Source organism: Serinus canaria, chromosome 2 (genome assembly GCF_022539315.1).
Source record: "Serinus canaria isolate serCan28SL12 chromosome 2, serCan2020, whole genome shotgun sequence".
NCBI classification, from domain to species: Eukaryota; Metazoa; Chordata; class Aves; order Passeriformes; family Fringillidae; genus Serinus; species Serinus canaria.
The window spans coordinates 61,571,252-61,587,953 of NC_066315.1; the positions used below are offsets into that span (position 1 = coordinate 61,571,252).

At 40.3% G+C, this 16,702-nt stretch overlaps 1 long non-coding RNA gene across 2 annotated transcripts in view; it reads left to right on the forward strand.

Moving 5' to 3' along the window:
* Window positions 1-16,702, forward strand: part of LOC115485251 (uncharacterized) — a 38,571-nt gene that overhangs the window by 6,949 nt on the left and 14,920 nt on the right. The window contains exons 1-2 of one of the 2 annotated variants that reach the window (XR_003946000.2): window positions 499-663; window positions 10,435-10,665. This is a non-coding gene — a long non-coding RNA (uncharacterized LOC115485251). Of the gene's footprint in view, window positions 1-498; window positions 664-10,434; window positions 10,666-16,702 lie in introns of those variants that run through there. The other variant, XR_007776952.1, reaches the window with a different exon arrangement.

Consider the following 16,702-nt stretch of genomic DNA (forward strand, 5'->3'; position numbering starts at 1 on the left):
AATTTTGATAGGAGTAGAGGGACCATCCCAGGCCTGTCCCTTCCTGCAACAACTAACTGCATTGTATTATGCTTAGCAACAACCATCTTAAAAATGAGGAAAGGATTTCTTCCCTTGTTATATTTATGCAATATCTGCCCCAGGGTCACTTTTTTCCCTGAAGCTTATGATCTTTTTTCTAATATCTAAACATATTTCTGGCTGACTTTTCCCTATTGCTGTGCCAACATTGTTTTTACATTCCTCTTTCCTCCTATCATACCCTTTGTCCTTGGTATGTTTGCAGAGAGTAATCACATCCCTTTCCATGTCTTTTGACACTGAGCCAGCATCTGAAAATTTAAGGTCATTATGGGGTGGCAAAAACTCACCCAGACATTCAAGTTTAATCCACACAGTGGATATGGCATCTGCCTGGAGTCATCCTGACGCTGATTGCATCAGTTTGTCCCTTAGGGACCGAATCCCGACGGAACACCAGCGATGCTAATTTTGTGAAGATCCATTTATTTATTGGTCATATCCCTCCTGCATGGCATTGCCTGGGATTCCCTGGTACAGAAAGCAGCTCAGTGTAAGAGCACAGGCTCTACATGATCCTCAAAAAACAGTCCCACTTGCTGACAGGAGAGTGAAAGTAACGTAGATGCTGCACTGACTCATGTAAGTATTAAAGCTGCCTCATTTGCTTATTTGAATCTCGCCTCTTTACGCAGCAGCTCCCAGTTGGCTGCCGTTTCCTCAGAAGTTTTTGCAGCTGACTGATATGTTGTAAATTATTCTGTGGTTTGTGGAGGTGTTCAATATTGGTAATTTAAGCTGTGCAGCCTGTTTTTTATTGGTCATGTGGCACAGTTTTTCTTCCCTGAATGAATGAGCTTAGCAGGTCAAAATTTTCTGTTGAATCCTCACAGGAAGTTATTTGAAAACTTTTTGCAGAATATGCAGAGTTGAAGATTTGCTGGCTCTTGCACATTTGCACTGTTATAACATGACCACAGAAATGCTGGTGGAAAGCTTAACGGGGGGCTGTGTATATAGTAGCACTAATTTGTTTTAGGGCATCCTACAGAAAATTACTTGCAGTGTTCCTGAACAATTATGTCAATACATCAGCATAAAAGCTTCCCTTGACATTTGCTGATATGTATCTCGAGCTGACATGCGTCTCTTCTGAGAATATTTGCTAAATATTTAACCCAGGGCTGTAATGAGAATTTCTTTCCTACGTGTTACATATTTTCATGTATTTTCTGATATCTAGCGTTACAGGATATTCCCTGGTTCTCTTGGTAAGATGTTTCACAGTATCAGTTATGACATTTTTCAAGTAAAAGAAGCAGCATACATTTTGTGAAGCATTCTGCTTTGCCTGTATTTGCAGATTTTTTTTGCCCTGCTTGTTCACTAATTGGCAGTGCTGAGTAATTTGTAATCTGTCTTCCCACTGAACCAGTGAGTGTTCTGTGTGTGTATGCATATGTTTACAAAGTCTTAGGATTCATCTATGTGGTAACAAGAACCAAAGGAAATAACTGCATTCTAATTAATAATATTTTGATTAAGGTCTATTTGGAAACCTAGTTTTGATGTAATTTAAGCTGAAAAAAGAAATCACATTTAGCTGTACTAAAATGGCCCTGAAATCTCTGTCTCATGCTAACTACTGATGAAATGTTAAGAGTGTGATTTACAGCTAATTTAATTGGATTGGTTTCATTTACCATCTAAACAAGCCCTTAAATGTTGCAGTGTTTACCACCTGTTGTGACTCGTACCTTACAGAGATTTTTTGTTCACAGGCAGGAGAGTGTGCCCTGTAATGAGAGAGCAAAAGGAGGGCTATAAATGTTCATCTCAGTTTGTGCATGCTAGTAAACTTTACCCTGGAAAATTGTGAAGATTTTTCTAGAATTTATGATAAGTTTTAATATGTTGGTGGTGATTTCTTCTAGTTTCTGACAAGTAGTGCATTTACTTCTCATCAGCTGGGATAATTTATGTGGAAAAAGGTTTCTTTGTTGTAGTTTTGTTATATAATGCTAGCTGTTCTTCTGCTTTTTCTGTACAGATCTAGGTCTTGTAACAGGTTGTGAACAACTCTGATAAACAATCCTGAAAAATATGAAGGATTTTTTTGAAATTTACTTGGGAGTTGGATTTTTGGTGTTGACTCTGCCATAGTCCAAGAGAGAAAGATATGTGGTAGAAAGGTCCATACCAGAGAAACCCCATGAGATATTTTGGTGTAACCAGGTTGGACTGTTGACACAAGCAATCACCCTGCTTTTCTCATAATCTTCTCTGCAAAATGTAATAAATTGAGTCTTCCTTTGCTAATCCCCTGCAAGAGTTCTGTCTTATTTGCCATCCTGCAGAACAGATGGGTCAAAGGAGATGATCCTTCCCTTCCCTCTCCTCAATCCGGGTTCCTCCAGAACCTGGAGTTTTGGATCTTGTTCTGGGCTTCCCAGCGTCCAGCAGAGGGTCCTGAAGATGATTAAAGTACTGGAGTATCTGCCATTGGGAGAGGATGAGAGAGCTGGAACTATTTACCCTAGACAAGTGAGAGTCTCATGGGGCAGGTCTTTTCAATGTGCAAAAATATGTGATGAGGCAGTGGTAAAGAAGACAAAACCAAACTCTTCTTGATAATGCCCAGTGGGAGAACAAGGGGTAATGAGCACAAACTGAAACACAGGGAACTCTGTGTTAACTTGAAAGACAACTTTTGCGGTATAAAACTGGTTGAATACTGGAACAAGTTGCCTAGAGAGATTGAGGAGCCTTCATCCTTCTAGTTACTCAAAACCTTACTGGATCAACCTCTCAAGTAGTCCCTCCTTTGGACATAGATGTTGTATTAGACAATCTCCAGAGGCCCCTTCAGACCTCAGCAGTTCCATGAATCCATCATTTTTGCACTGCTGTCCACTTAAGGTAAATTTGATTGTAGACTCTGGTAGATACATACTTTTATGGAGAAACTAAACTGAAGCAACAGCAATGAAAAAATCAGCCTGAACTTAAACTGAGATAGCCGAGGTCACAACACCACAAGCAGGCTTGGGGAAATATATGTAAAGAAATGCAGCAATCCAAAAGTAGAAAGTTATCCTCCTTTTTCCAACGCATGTTTTCCCTGCTTCTACCATCTGCTTCCTTCCTCTTTGACTCCAGGTAACTTTTCACTTTGTTGCTTCTCTTTTTTGATGTTCCACCTTTCACTGCATATTCTCTCTCTGCAATGTTATATATAACCAGCCCAGCAGGCTCACCATTTTCTGCTGGGCCAGCAACCACAATTAAAATGTCCTACATTAGAGTCTGATTCAAGCAGACTGGGACATGAGCTCAGTGGCAAAAGCAGTCATCAAGGTTTCAACAGGATTTTCTCTCGACCTTGTTGCATTCCTGAGGTGCTGAGGAATTGGGTATCTTTGGGCACCAAATTCTGTCATCTTATTCAGACTTCAACTTCCTTCTTTGCTCCTTCCATTTACCCCACTACTTAGCCCCAAATCTCCTGTGTTCTCTAGGATGCCATAATTTAATTACCACTTCCTTTATTATTTCCCAGAGTTCTTCAGAATTATGGATCTTTCTGTCTGCATACCACTGCTCAGCTCTTAACCACCTCCTTATTCCATCCAGACTCAAGATGTAAAAATGGAACATATTATTTGGGTGGAGGTCTCTGTGGCTCATATGCTGTCATCAGTGAGCATCTCAAATTGCTTCATACGTTGGTTTTCACAGCATTCTTCTTTAATGGCTTCCAGCACCCCCATTTTCAGGCTTTAGTGGATCCAAGATGCCAGATTAAATCAATGAATGGGTTTCCAAGACCCATGTATTTATTGACTTTCATGCACTCCTGCTCATTAAGGTTGTTTGTCATCTTCTTGTACTCAGAATTGTTATGATTCATCTATAAGCTGAAGAGTAACCTAGATCATATCTGCCTACCTTGGACATTCTCTCTGTTCTCCCAGTCTATCACTCCTCTCCTCTTCCATTCTTTCTAACTCTGGATGCCTCTAGCATATATTTTCATTTACAATTTATATATATATATATATATATATATTTTTATTTATATATAGCTGCATAGTTTAGATTTTGTAGTCTCTTTAAAATGCCTTATAATTTGTTTTATTCCTCCAGAATGGACCCTCAGAATTCCAAAAAGCCAGACACAGCTTTTAAGATGCCAAATGGAGTCTTTAATTGGGTGACCCATTTGTGCCTGCAAATAATCATGCTGATTCTCTGTACAAACAGATATAGAGGTACAAACTCTTCTCATACATAGAGACTGACAAGCCATTAGTAGCATTACTTGGCATTTTTGTGGTTTTTTGGTGGCATAGAGGCCATTAAGAAAGAAACCAATTCAATTTATAAATAGATTATGACTTCTACTGAAAAATAACCTGTCCATGTCCTCCTAATTCTCAGAACATGAAGTTCTGTGCTGTTTGTTGTATATTAAAATAATACCAATTAAAAAAAGAAAGCTCAAGTTTTTGGGGAGAAAGGCCTCATCGTGTTTGTAAAAGTGTGTGTATACTGTTGGCTTTAAGGCATATCTTTCTCTAAGAGAATATGTTTACATTTTCATGCTTTTAAAGATTTTATTAGTATTTATTAGTATTAGACAGGGCATTGTGCCTGGCAGTGTTGTCTCTATTTTATGAGCCTACTGAATCCTAGAATTATTAGAATGTTCTCCAAGCTGATGAGTAGCTTCCCTCTATAGCCAGAGCCCATCATCACAGACTCCCTTTGGGATGAATTTTCTAGAGCCATCCAGAAAAAAAACTACAATAGCTCAGTCTCTTACCTGGAGCCTAAAAGCAACTTGTTCTGTCAAAGTAATAATGTGGAAGTCTTGGATATACTTTTCAGTTGTCTTTTTTTGGCAAAGAGGAGTGGGATCTTTTTCTGATGTTTCTAGAAACAGCAACTTTTTCGTTTCATTTGGTAACAGCAAGGATTTCTGCTTCTGAAAGTTATACCATGGGGAACAGTCCCACTGACTAAACTGAAGCTAAATCTGTATTTCTTCCTCTTTGGGTTAGAGCATGCCACAGAAAATCATGGGGAGACTTGTGTTGTCTCAGAGACATGCAGGTATGAGGGCAGTGAAGGTAAAACCTGATGTGCAAACAAATCTTGGCGATAAAGCTCATTGAAAGAAATGATAAAGATTTTAGATTTACACAATGGTTTGCATCAGGATGCTGACAGCAATTAGATTTTGCATGCCAACCACTTTATTGCAGAATAATCCACTTTTTTTGGCCTTTTGAGTGGAAAGTATACGTGTAGAACTGAACTGAAATGCTATAATTCTTGGTAGGCCTGAAGATCCCAGAGAGAGAAGCACATGACTGCGATGTGGCATGGTATATGGAGTTAGGTACATTTGGCCTTTCCACAAGCTTCCTTCTGAAATCCCTTTGGTTTTAGCTCTCCTCCACAGGCAACTTGTAAACATTTCAGCAGAGATTACATTGCAGTGAATCTCTTGCAAATTAAATGTGATTTGACCAAGTTAAGTTCTGTTTCCAGTACTGTTTTAGATTTAGGACAATTAATTGCAGCAATGATAAAATCAGTGGAAGTTGCATGAAGAATGGGAACACTAGAGCAAAGGAATGAACACTGTTGCAAATAATGGAGGTAATCATTGCCTGGCAAATGCAGTCAGAATTCTTCTGGACTAGAATCTCTCCTGAACAATGCACTTAAGTTGCTTAAATCTTAGTTAAATAAACACATTTTGGAATTGCAGGGGAATCTGGCTGTTTACATAATCTTTGTAGCCAATTGATTGTAACATTCTTCTTCTGAAAAAAAATACTTTATCTGTCCGAAGGCTTCATCTTCCATCAAAACTCTTGTAATTCTATTGTTCTTAAAGCTATTTAATTTTAGCAAAATCAACATGGAAAAATGAATGAGGTCTGATAATGGAAGAATGAGTTAGAAGGAACTGATCTATGGAGAATGCTTTTCTAAGAAGTATCGTTTGTCTCATGACTGTTGTCCTCAGCTAGAAAAAGACAAACAACCTATTTAAAATTTCTTTCTAAAGTGAAACAGAAATAACAATAACAATCAATCCTCTCTCAAATGTTTCTATTTGTAAGTCTCATAATTATAGTATCATTATCTGGATTTTATAAAATGTTTTTGCAGTGCCGAAATAATCTTAAAATCATGAACACACACCTGTGTACAAGGTAAATGACATTATCCAAGGTATATCTATACTTTGTGGGTTTAAATATCAGGTTAAAGAAAATAGGCAAAATACTTCTTGTGAGCATATGCCTCTTCAGATGTCAGTGTGGTTGCTGATGAATCTTCTGTTGGTATCTTTGCTAAAAGTTGCTCCACTGCCAAGTTACATAGAAACATGAAGTCCTACACATGAGACGCAAAAAAGTGTTTAGAGCTTTTTGGGAATGTGGATTGCTTTTGTGGGTTGAGGTGATTTTTGGTGGGCTTTTTTTTTTTTTTTTTTGGTTTTCTGCAGGATAATTTCTGCTGATTCAGTAAAGTCGAGCTTTGCTCTGGGTCGATGGTGTTGAAAATCTGAAAAATCCTTCTGATGGCTCTATTTTGTACCTTTGTCCCTTCTATCTTCAAATCCATAAGTCACTCATGCTTCTGTTTTGTGAGGGGATTTATGGTAAAACAGTCTTTCAGGCTTGGAATTTGGCACATTAGACTCCTGTCCACTTGCATATGGGCAAGAGTAATGAGCTGCCTTTAATACAAGGTGGTCTTCAGACTTTTTAAGGTCTACAAAACAAACCTAAATTGCTTGTTAATTCAAGGGAAGCTGTAGCTAGCAAGGCTGTCTGCAATTTTACTGTTTCATTTAGGAGGGCTGGTTGTGGCCAGGTAAAGAAACATTGCTGCTTTAGGAACATATTTAAATCATCCACTCCTTTTTAGAAGCTGCCAGTTGCATAATCAGTCTTGTGTTTCATGTACATCTAAATGCTTCATTGACTCGTGCCAAGAGATGGAAACTAGCCTGCTTGTTTTAATACATTCCTGATGATTTTGATGGAAAATCTAAATGTGTGAAGAACACAAGATCCTGCCCACTAACAGCCAAAAGGATACCATTTCACATTTGTTACTCTTGGGAATCAGGGGAAAAACAAACAAGCCAAAAACCCCAAACAAACAAACCCCAAACCCAACAAAACAAGTAAGAACAAGCTCTTGAAATTAGAAATAAAAGAAGGAGGAAAAGCTGCAGTTAATGTGAGAGCCATGTATCATTGAGATCTGCCAATCTTATAGAATCACAGAGCAGCCCAGGCTGGAAGGGGTCTTGGAAGGTCCTCTTGTCCAGGCTTTCATGGAAGAGGGAGCCTACTGGATGAGATTATCCAGTACCCTGTTCAATCTTCTCACACAGCAAAATTTTCTGGCTCCCCATACCCTGTAAGGGGGAGAGCTGAGTGGTGCTTCCTAGCCTGCTTCATCCGATTGTTGTGCTGGTGGCTTTTGATCTGGTAGTAACTCTTTTTTTATTGCATGTTTTTATATTAGATGCTTAGCTTTTCTTTGTAATTAGACATCATGATTATAGTATCCTTTTATATTACACTGGAGTGTTCCTTTAATGCAGAAATCAAATAAACAAAACACTTAAAATACAGAAAAAAAATTACAACACTAATGCTTGGGTCTGAAGGAGCAAAGAATTGGGAGAAACCAAATTGTAGTTATTGCTTTTGGCATCAGCAACACAGTTCATATTTTTTATTATCCTCCAAATTAGGTTTATTCATTTATTACAATTCGGTCAATGAATTAAGTATAAAGCCAATCCAGATTTTTAAAGACAGACATGTGTTATAGTTAAACACAACTTCTTTGTTATTTTTCAAATGCTGAAAAACATTTTTCTTCTTAGCATCAATGTTTTCTGAGGAAAGGGTTATGTGGGGTGAGGAGAGAACACTCAGGGCAGAAGAATAAGTAGTAGAGTATTTAATAGCACAGAGCAGGGCTGTGCTGTTCCTCTGTGGCAGCATCTACACAGTGATCAGCAGTCTAAAGCTTTCCCTTTATCTAAGGAACAACACATTTATTCCACGTGGTCCCATCTGGGAGTTTGTTTCAGAACAGTATTACCTTCCTCATGATAAGAATCTCTGCTTGTGAAATTATTTTGGAAAAAGGCCATCTGCTAGGGAAAATAATAATAAAAAAATATGAATCCATGATTCAGATAATAAAACTTTGATTACTGCTCTCTTAGGAGGATGGATGAGGAAGCAACGGTCCAAGGAGCTGTCCCTGGAACATGTTTTAGAACAAGCTGTTGGGATTGACTGTAATGTCATGCAGAGGTTTGTTGTGTGAGGTACACCACTCAGCTGGCTCCCAGGAAATGAATCCGGTCTCCTTCACCAGCCTTGGCTCCAAGTGGTTCCTGAACGGGGTGTGGGTAGTGAGGAAAGAGATTCCTTCCTGATCCAAGCACAATCAGCTCTTGGTGGCATCTAGTGGGTGGGATAACAGGGTGTAATAGAGCCGCCCTGAGGAGGCAAGTCCTCAGCTGCTTGTTGTACCCAAGATGGTTCAAAGTAAAATGGTTTTGCAGTATTTCAGTAGCTAATACATCATTGCCCCAGCAGAAGCAGTAGTGCAGAGATGACATCTTATCAGTCAGATATTAATCACACCTTCTACAAAATCCCTGACCCCATTCAGCACAGAATTCTAAGTAATAGAAGATTTCAGACCAAGGAAAGATAAAAGTTGAATGAACTCTCATTTTTACATTATTTTAAAAACTGGTTCGATTCTCCCAGTTGCTTAAACAAGTATAAATCAGGAATAACTTTTGGAGTGATTGCATTCCAGAGGAAGGTTAGCAAATGAAATAAATCCTCTACTTTGTTGGAGACCTGGGTGGAGGAGGACAATCATTCTGGTAAGTGCTGTGTTTGAAAGTGCACGGGAGATGAGATACACCAGCTGTGTTAAAACAAGCCATTTTCATCTCACACATACACCCTGCAATTCTACTTTTTAATTTCTAGGCAATCACACTGCTGGAATCTTTTCCAGCCATTGAGTAAAATATATGTTTGTCTTGCAATTATGTAAATAAGGTAAGTGGTTAAGATTTAGATCTAGAATAATAATGTTAACATCATTGTCCCTTCAATAAACAGCAAGCAAGTTTTGGATGTAATGTTGTTTTTGCTCTGTATCTTCCATGCCACAAAAAAACACGGGCAAACACAGAGATGATGTGGTATTCTTATTGTATTTAAAACAATATTTAGCAGTGTAGCTCCTATTGCCTTTTACACGTGTTTGAAGGAAAGCCCTGCTCCATCAATGGGAATGTGTCAGAATTTTGTAATAAAGCATGCTGTGTAATATATTTAAACACAGTCCAAATTAATTAAAGTGTAGTGGACGTGAAAGATACATACTCAATGTGACATTTCAAATAGGGAGAAAATATGATAATGAGCTATTTCCATGTGCTGCCATCCTTCTGGTTAAATAATACTTCTGTTTTCAATGAAGCCACTGAGCAATAACATTCATTTTTGGAGTTCCACAGCGGTTAGAACTGATTGTATACAGGCTGTAATCATTATCCTAATTCTGCCCAGGAAACCCTCTCTCCCCACCATGGAGAAATTTGGAATAAAAAGTCTCGTTCCAGGAAAAAGAATTTCCAAATAATCCTGGGCACCAGATCAAAATATGAGCTCCAAATCCGTTCCTTTTTCTTAATAAGAATCAGCACTTTGAAAAATGCTGCTCTGCAAGGAAATAATTGCATTAGTCAGCCTCTTGGCACTGGTGTGGGCTGGAGCCTTCACTTAAAATGAGGCCCAGCCTCGCCCTGCAGTGCATCCAAATCCCCCAAAGATGCAAATAGCCCCAAGACCCTTGGCTTTGTTCTTAGAGGCAAAACCTAAAACATGGGACAAAAGGAGAGAAAGTGACCTGGAAACACAGCCTGTCTAATGCTGAGGCAGCCTTGGGTAAGACAGGCATCTTTTGTTTGCTGAAGAGTAGAAACCAAAACAGGAACTGGAAATGAGAGCTCACTGTTTTCTTGCTATCCTTTCCTTCTGAAGGATCTGATCACACAGATGCAGGGCCTTTAGCTAACTGTATAGACCAAAGGACTGGGGATGTGTGTTTATGTATTTGCCTCTCGACAGAATTATTGTGCTTATGATCAGGACAACTCCAATGCTCAGGCCCTGACAAGCACTAGCAAGATTACTTTGGTTGCTTTATGCTGGAGAGATCTTGCATTTAGTCCAGAGAGTAAGTCTATGTGTCTTTCACTTGAAGGATTTTTAGAATCACTCCAAATTCCTTTTTGTTAAGATTCTGATTATCTGGTTATCTGATTTTCAGTGGTGAAAAGGCTGCACATCATTGGTGAGGGATGAAAGACAAATTGGACTGTTGGAACCCTGGATGGAACCCGCGACTCTTGGAACCCTGCTTTATTGGATATCAAAAGTGCAATGCTGGAGCCTTGATCTGCAGGATCAGAAACAAGACTTGCCTGGCACTGAGACATTAACCCTCCAAAAAACCATCTAAACCATTAAACCATCTAAACAGCCTGGAATTCACCAGGAGGTAGGTGTTGAAGGGTTTTTTGCATGCCTGTTTTGTCCTTACATTGTTTGAACTTTTGAGTCATCAACATCACCACCACCAGAACTATTTCCTTCCCAGCTGCTCTTCCAACAGACCAGTTGTAAGGAATGTAGGGCAGTCTGTAATGTAAACTACTAAGATTAGCATGGTACAGAGTGGACAACTCATTCCTTTGTTCAAAGACTACCAAGAAATAGATCTGTTTCCTGCAACACAGGAAGAATACTTCATTTCCAAGATGGTTGTATGAAAAACTTTGCCTGTTAGTTCTGATGAGTTCTATTGGATATCCAGGAGCAGAGTTCCTCAGTGAGGTGGATGAACAGGGCAGGCAGGCAGTGCCCATCCCCAATGTTCCTGCTAATTGCTTTGTTGGCAGTGCAGTTCAGGTGCTCTGTATTCCTCTCTCTTTGGGCTAATATTGTACCAACTGTTTTCTCCTATTCAGCTAAAGAGCCAGAAGCAAATGCTCCTTTGTTGGCTGATATTGACCTAATGGGAAAACACTATGAAGATGCAGCTTTCAGTCATCATCTGAATGTGGTAGAGGAAGAAGATACTTTAACTTGTTCATGTTAAAACTAAAGGCAGGAATGTGCATGTGTCAGTAGGGAAAGCATGTGACCTCACCATGCCAAATCAGAGCTGCCAGGGCCCACACCACCTGGTAGAATCATGGATGGAGTCAGACTTTTTGTGCTCAATCAAGATCATCTGCTCTGTGCATTAAGTACCAGACTGTGCTGGGTTTTCCTGCATTTAGATTTAGCTCTTCTGCTGCTGGAGTGTTCTAGTATTGTGGCCTCCGGTGTTACAAGGTGTCTGAACAAAGAACCAACCTGTCTTGAAGATGGTTATTTCAGAAAGAAACACAATGGAAAAAGTTCAGACCAATAGGGTCTAAGTGAGCCTTGCTGCTCTGGTGTGCACCTGTCTGCCTGGCAGCCTGGCAATGCCCTGCAAACACCCTGGGGGAAGGAGTGCTGCTGGAAAAGGGATTGCCATGGGGTGTCTCATCCTGAAGAAGGCAGGGTTATCCTCAGATGAAATACACGTGCCATGTGTTTGGGACTAGTGTGGGATAATGAGCCAATAACAAACCTAATGTCTTCTGCCACCAAAGAAAGAGTAGCTCAGGAAGAATTTGTAAATTGGCAGAGGTATTACAGGTGTCAGTGTGAGATGTTTATGGCATTGAGGGTGTGAGAGTTTAGTACTGGTCTGAAATTTTCCACCAAGGTGTTTTTTTCGGATGGGAAGATGATACAGTACTTTTAAATGGACAGAGTTTTGTGTGAGAGAGAGAGACATCCTCACATTCAGAGCACACTCGGTGTGATAAGGGCATGTACATACCTGTCCTCCCCAGTCTTCTCTTGCTTCCCAGTACCTGGGCCATGAATCTGAGATGTAAGTGATTCATGCCCCTTTGCCTACTGCAGATCAGACACTGATAATTCACTACAGCATTTTCTGTATGTTTGTCCTCGTAAACAGGAGCTACACTGTCTCAGGCTGAATGACAGCTGGTCCTCTGGCTTTGGTAGTTCAGAGATCTCTGCTCTTTACCAAATAGAAAATACTAAAAAGAGTTTTCATGGAGTACTAGGAAAACTAGACTTGCTTCTGATCAATGCAGTTACCCTTGGCAGAGGGATGGTGGGAGTTGATTGAACAGCAAGAAGAGAAGAGATTGGGTTTCAAGGCAAACCCAAGAAAGCTGTTTGATGCAGCAAATGGGAGAGAACTGGTGGAATGATGCATGGAGGGAGTAGCATCCAAGAGCAGAAATAACACATCAGGTAGCACTGTTACTTGGAGGAAGAACAGAAGTGCCAGCTCCACAGACCAACAGCTCAGACAAATTAAAAAACTATCCCGGGAGAGGTTTAGACAGAAGCAACCCAGTTCTCTTGCATTATGCTCCCAGAGTGTGTGAGAATAGCACTGAATCAAATAAAGCCCATGGGAGCACAGAAGGCAACTGTTGATAAAAACCTGTGTGAGAGAGAGACAAGGACCCATGCAGAGCTGCTGGGTTTAGAAAAGGGAGGAGAGCTGCAAGGGCAGCTGTTGGTTTGGACCCATTCCGAACCTGGGGTAGGATCTAGAGACGTGGGGAGGGCATAAAATGAGTGAGACTGCAAGGAAATAAGTCTAGCTGGGAGGAGAATGGGAATAAATAACACAGGACCTGTGGTAAATAAGGGAGGGAGAGGACATGATATCTAGAGAGCAGGCAGAAAAGACAGAAGGAGGGGGATTGCCTTTCTAATTATGGGTATCTGTAGCTTTCCTGAGATATAATGGGCAGAGGATGACTAAAAAAGGGCTGAGTCACAGAAACCATGTGACTAAGATTCTAAATTCATCTGCTAAGGGGCTTGAATATTCACACAAAGCTTAGAAATTTTCCTCTAATACTATTCTGGTGCAGGTGATCCTAAACCTCCTATAACAAAAAAGGTTTCTGTTATTTGGAAATATCTGTCTCAGCAAATTGGTCAATATTCATGTTGGCAGGAATTTATATTACCTTATTCCTCCATTCCTGGTGGAGAAAGCCACTTGTGGCCAACTAAAAAATTGTCCATTTTTATCCATAGAACCTTCTGCAGGGAGCTTTCTATGGAAGGTTGTTTGAGCCTTCACCATAGCAATTTGGTAAATGATGTTGCTTAGAGTCAGAACAGTGTTCTGCTAGCCTTTGTAAGACAACTCCTTAACATTAACTGTCTACTACTTATAGGATTTTCAAATACTTGATGTGTCATGAAATAAGAAGAATGAGTGCCCTCTGTCTCAAGGTGCTGACTACTGGAAATCTTTTTTCATGCAACTTTAGTGCTGGCAGAAATTGGTAGAACCATCAAAAGAAGTTACTCATGCCTTCCACTCACCCTCATCTTCCCATGTGACTTAGATTCAGGAAGTGATGTAGGTTAAAATTATCTGTTGTCCTGGCCATCATCTGATTAATCAGTACAATCATCATTGTCTGAATTATTTCAGATAATATGTTTAGGAGAAAGACATAAATGTGAAATTTACCCCCCTGCCCCACTGCTGAAGAATGGGATAATTTCTATTCCTTATAGCAATTACTGAAGAAATACATTCTGATGAAAATCAGGATTAATGTCTCTCCCCAGCTGAGCTGGAGTTTCTGTGTGTGAAGTGAGGGAGATTTGGACAGCAGCGAGCTTTTGTGAGTACTGTTACATTAATGAAGTTTCTTTCCTTTTGACTTAGCAATCTCTGGTTTACTTGAGATGAGTGAGTTGCCTTACTTTTACATTTTTGTCATGGGGAAAGAGCAATAAAACAAGCAAGCTGGCTACTGAGGGCAAATCTAGAGCAAGCAGGCTTTTAGCCTGAGGTCTAGGACATTAGTCACATGCAAATCGGTGATTATAAATCAGTGCCACCTGGCTCACAAAGCTGCCTAGGAAATCACCAAATGAAAACATGATTTTTAAAAGTACACAGCTAATCCCTCTCAATATAAAGAAACAGTCCTGACTTCCATGTCTAGCAACATTTTTCAGGACAGGAGCTGGGCTTTTCCACAAGGTTGCCCTGGAAATTCCAAGGAGTTACCTGACTAGTCCTTCATTATGGCTCTTCCATCCCTTTTTCCTAAGAGCCAGAGAGTCTCAGCATCTGATGCCTTTATGAAACAGCAGAGAGGAGGTGGTTCTGATTGTGTTTCTTTGTAAAAAGTTTCGCTGCCACAATTCCCTGGATGGTACACAGTGCTCTGAGCTGCTGCCTGCACAATAACCGGTTTTAAACATTTCTGTTTAATCAAGAGTGAAGTAAATGTCAGAGATTCAATGTTCTAGATCAGCAGTTTCCAACACTGATACATCTTAATCAAGCAATTAGGTGCCTTTTTTTTTTTGTCATTGTTTGGTGTTTTCCACGCTGGAGAAGGGAACAGATTTGCTGCTTTGCTCTGATGACTGCTAGCAGCAGTGTTTGTTGTTAACAGAGACATGTACACCTAACCACCAGTTGGCAGGTGTTAACACTTTGTTACTCGCTATTCCCACATGCTGAGGATTGTGGGAAAGCTGTCAAGCTCTCTGTCTTGTGAAACACTCAGCTTTTACAATAACAACAACAACATCAACAAGCTCTGAACAAATTCAGAAGCTCTGTAGGAATGCAGCGATGCAGCGCTAGCAAGGGAAACAATAGGATGGATTCTCCTGCCTTTGATGGGAGCTAATGTGAGGCTTTGTGGAAAGTTTGAGATATTTCCTTATATTTGCTTGAAAGCAGGTAGATGGAGGCTGAGTGCTCTTTTTTTTTTTCTTCCTTTCTTTTTTAATTGGTGATATGTCTGATGTTTAGAAGAAGCCAAGAATGCATTATGTGTGCCCCAGCATTTCTAGGCTGCATCTGACATTTGTACTTGCCCATATTCAGGAAAGAAAGCCATGAATACAGCACACAAACAGAGAAAATAGCACAGAAAAGGATTGGAACATTTGTCTTTTTTTTTTTATTTTTTCTTTTGGGTGGGGGGTGTGACTATCAAACGAGAAATGAGAATTTCTTTTAGTATAGTACAACCCTTCTGGCAAGCTCAGATGTGCCAAGAAGAAAAGGTCCTCTGTGAGCCTTAAGTATTATTAAAATACTTCTTTTTCTCTGTTGCTTGCTGTCATCCAGGTGCTCAAACATAGTCTGCCTTTGCAGCTACAAAGTCATGGTTTTGTAGTTGAGTAATCCAAAGAATTGATTTATTACTGAAGAAGTGAGGTTTGATGGATTTTTGATTTACATGAAGACAGTAAAGAAGAAGGAGTGGGAGTTGCAAGGCAGCTGCAGCTGGAGTACAAGGCAGAAACTCAAAACAGCGAGTGGGCCAAACAGTGCAATGGATTAGAGGAGCATCCAGTTTATATGGATGGTTATAATAGCACTGCACTGCATAATTGTACCCCTTCCTCCCAAAGAGCATAATACAGATCACTTCTTGAACCTGCAGGATTATGCTCTGTGTGAGGAGAGATTTCATGCATTTTCTTTTTGATGAGAGTGCTTCAGATGATGGGAGCATGATCAAAGGAGTGATCATGGGTTTTCTGGCATGTAGGCTATGGCTGGGCTGCCTCTTGAGCACAGTTCCAAGTCTGGGGTCATTCTCCTGTTCACCTTGCATCCAAACTGAACACTCCTTGCACTCTGGATGGGCTGGGTTCAGGATAAGGCATTTCTTGAGATACACCCATGCTGGCTTGAGTCTGCCTATGCCTGTCCTGTGAAACATGAGGAAATGCTCCCTGAGAGGTTGGTGGGCCAAGTTCTTTCCTGAAAAGGCTCCTACTGCATGACATGGATGCTCCATGGGATATGGAGAGGTTGAGCAGCAGGTTCAATACAGTTGCACAGTCATATTTTAGTGGCCTGCCCCCAGGTCTGTGTTACACAAGGCAGTGTTGACATGGCCCTGAAGACAGTGACTTTTAAGCTAATTTTAATTCTGGAATACAGGTTTGAGGTTAGTCAAAAGTTAGGGGCTTAATGAAGTGGGATGTGCAAGACAACTGCAGAAACAAATGGATGAAATCCCCTGGGCTGTGTTTTGCATTGGGTGAGATTCCGCTGGTCTCTCCCAACTTCACAGGTCCTTGAATCACTGCAGAAAGCAGGTTTTTCTTATGGACTTAGCATTATTTTCTTGGCATGAAAATCATCCCTGTACCTGTGCACTGCTTTAAAAAGCCTTCCTGCTTGCAGGGCCACCTCCTGCAAGCTGGTTCTGAAAGATCTGTCTGCCAAACTTGGGGGTGAGAGGGAGGTACTGGCTCACATACATCTGCAGGTTGTATTTCCTAGCTTCAGATTTCTCTTAAAAATTTATTTGCTCTTGTTTGGCCACAGGAAACCAGTCAGGGGAGTCACCAACATTGGTAAGATCAATACGTAAATCAAATCTTGATAAACATCTATTTTGTGGATGCATGGTCCTGAATTTGGTCCTGCACATATTAAAGGACACTTT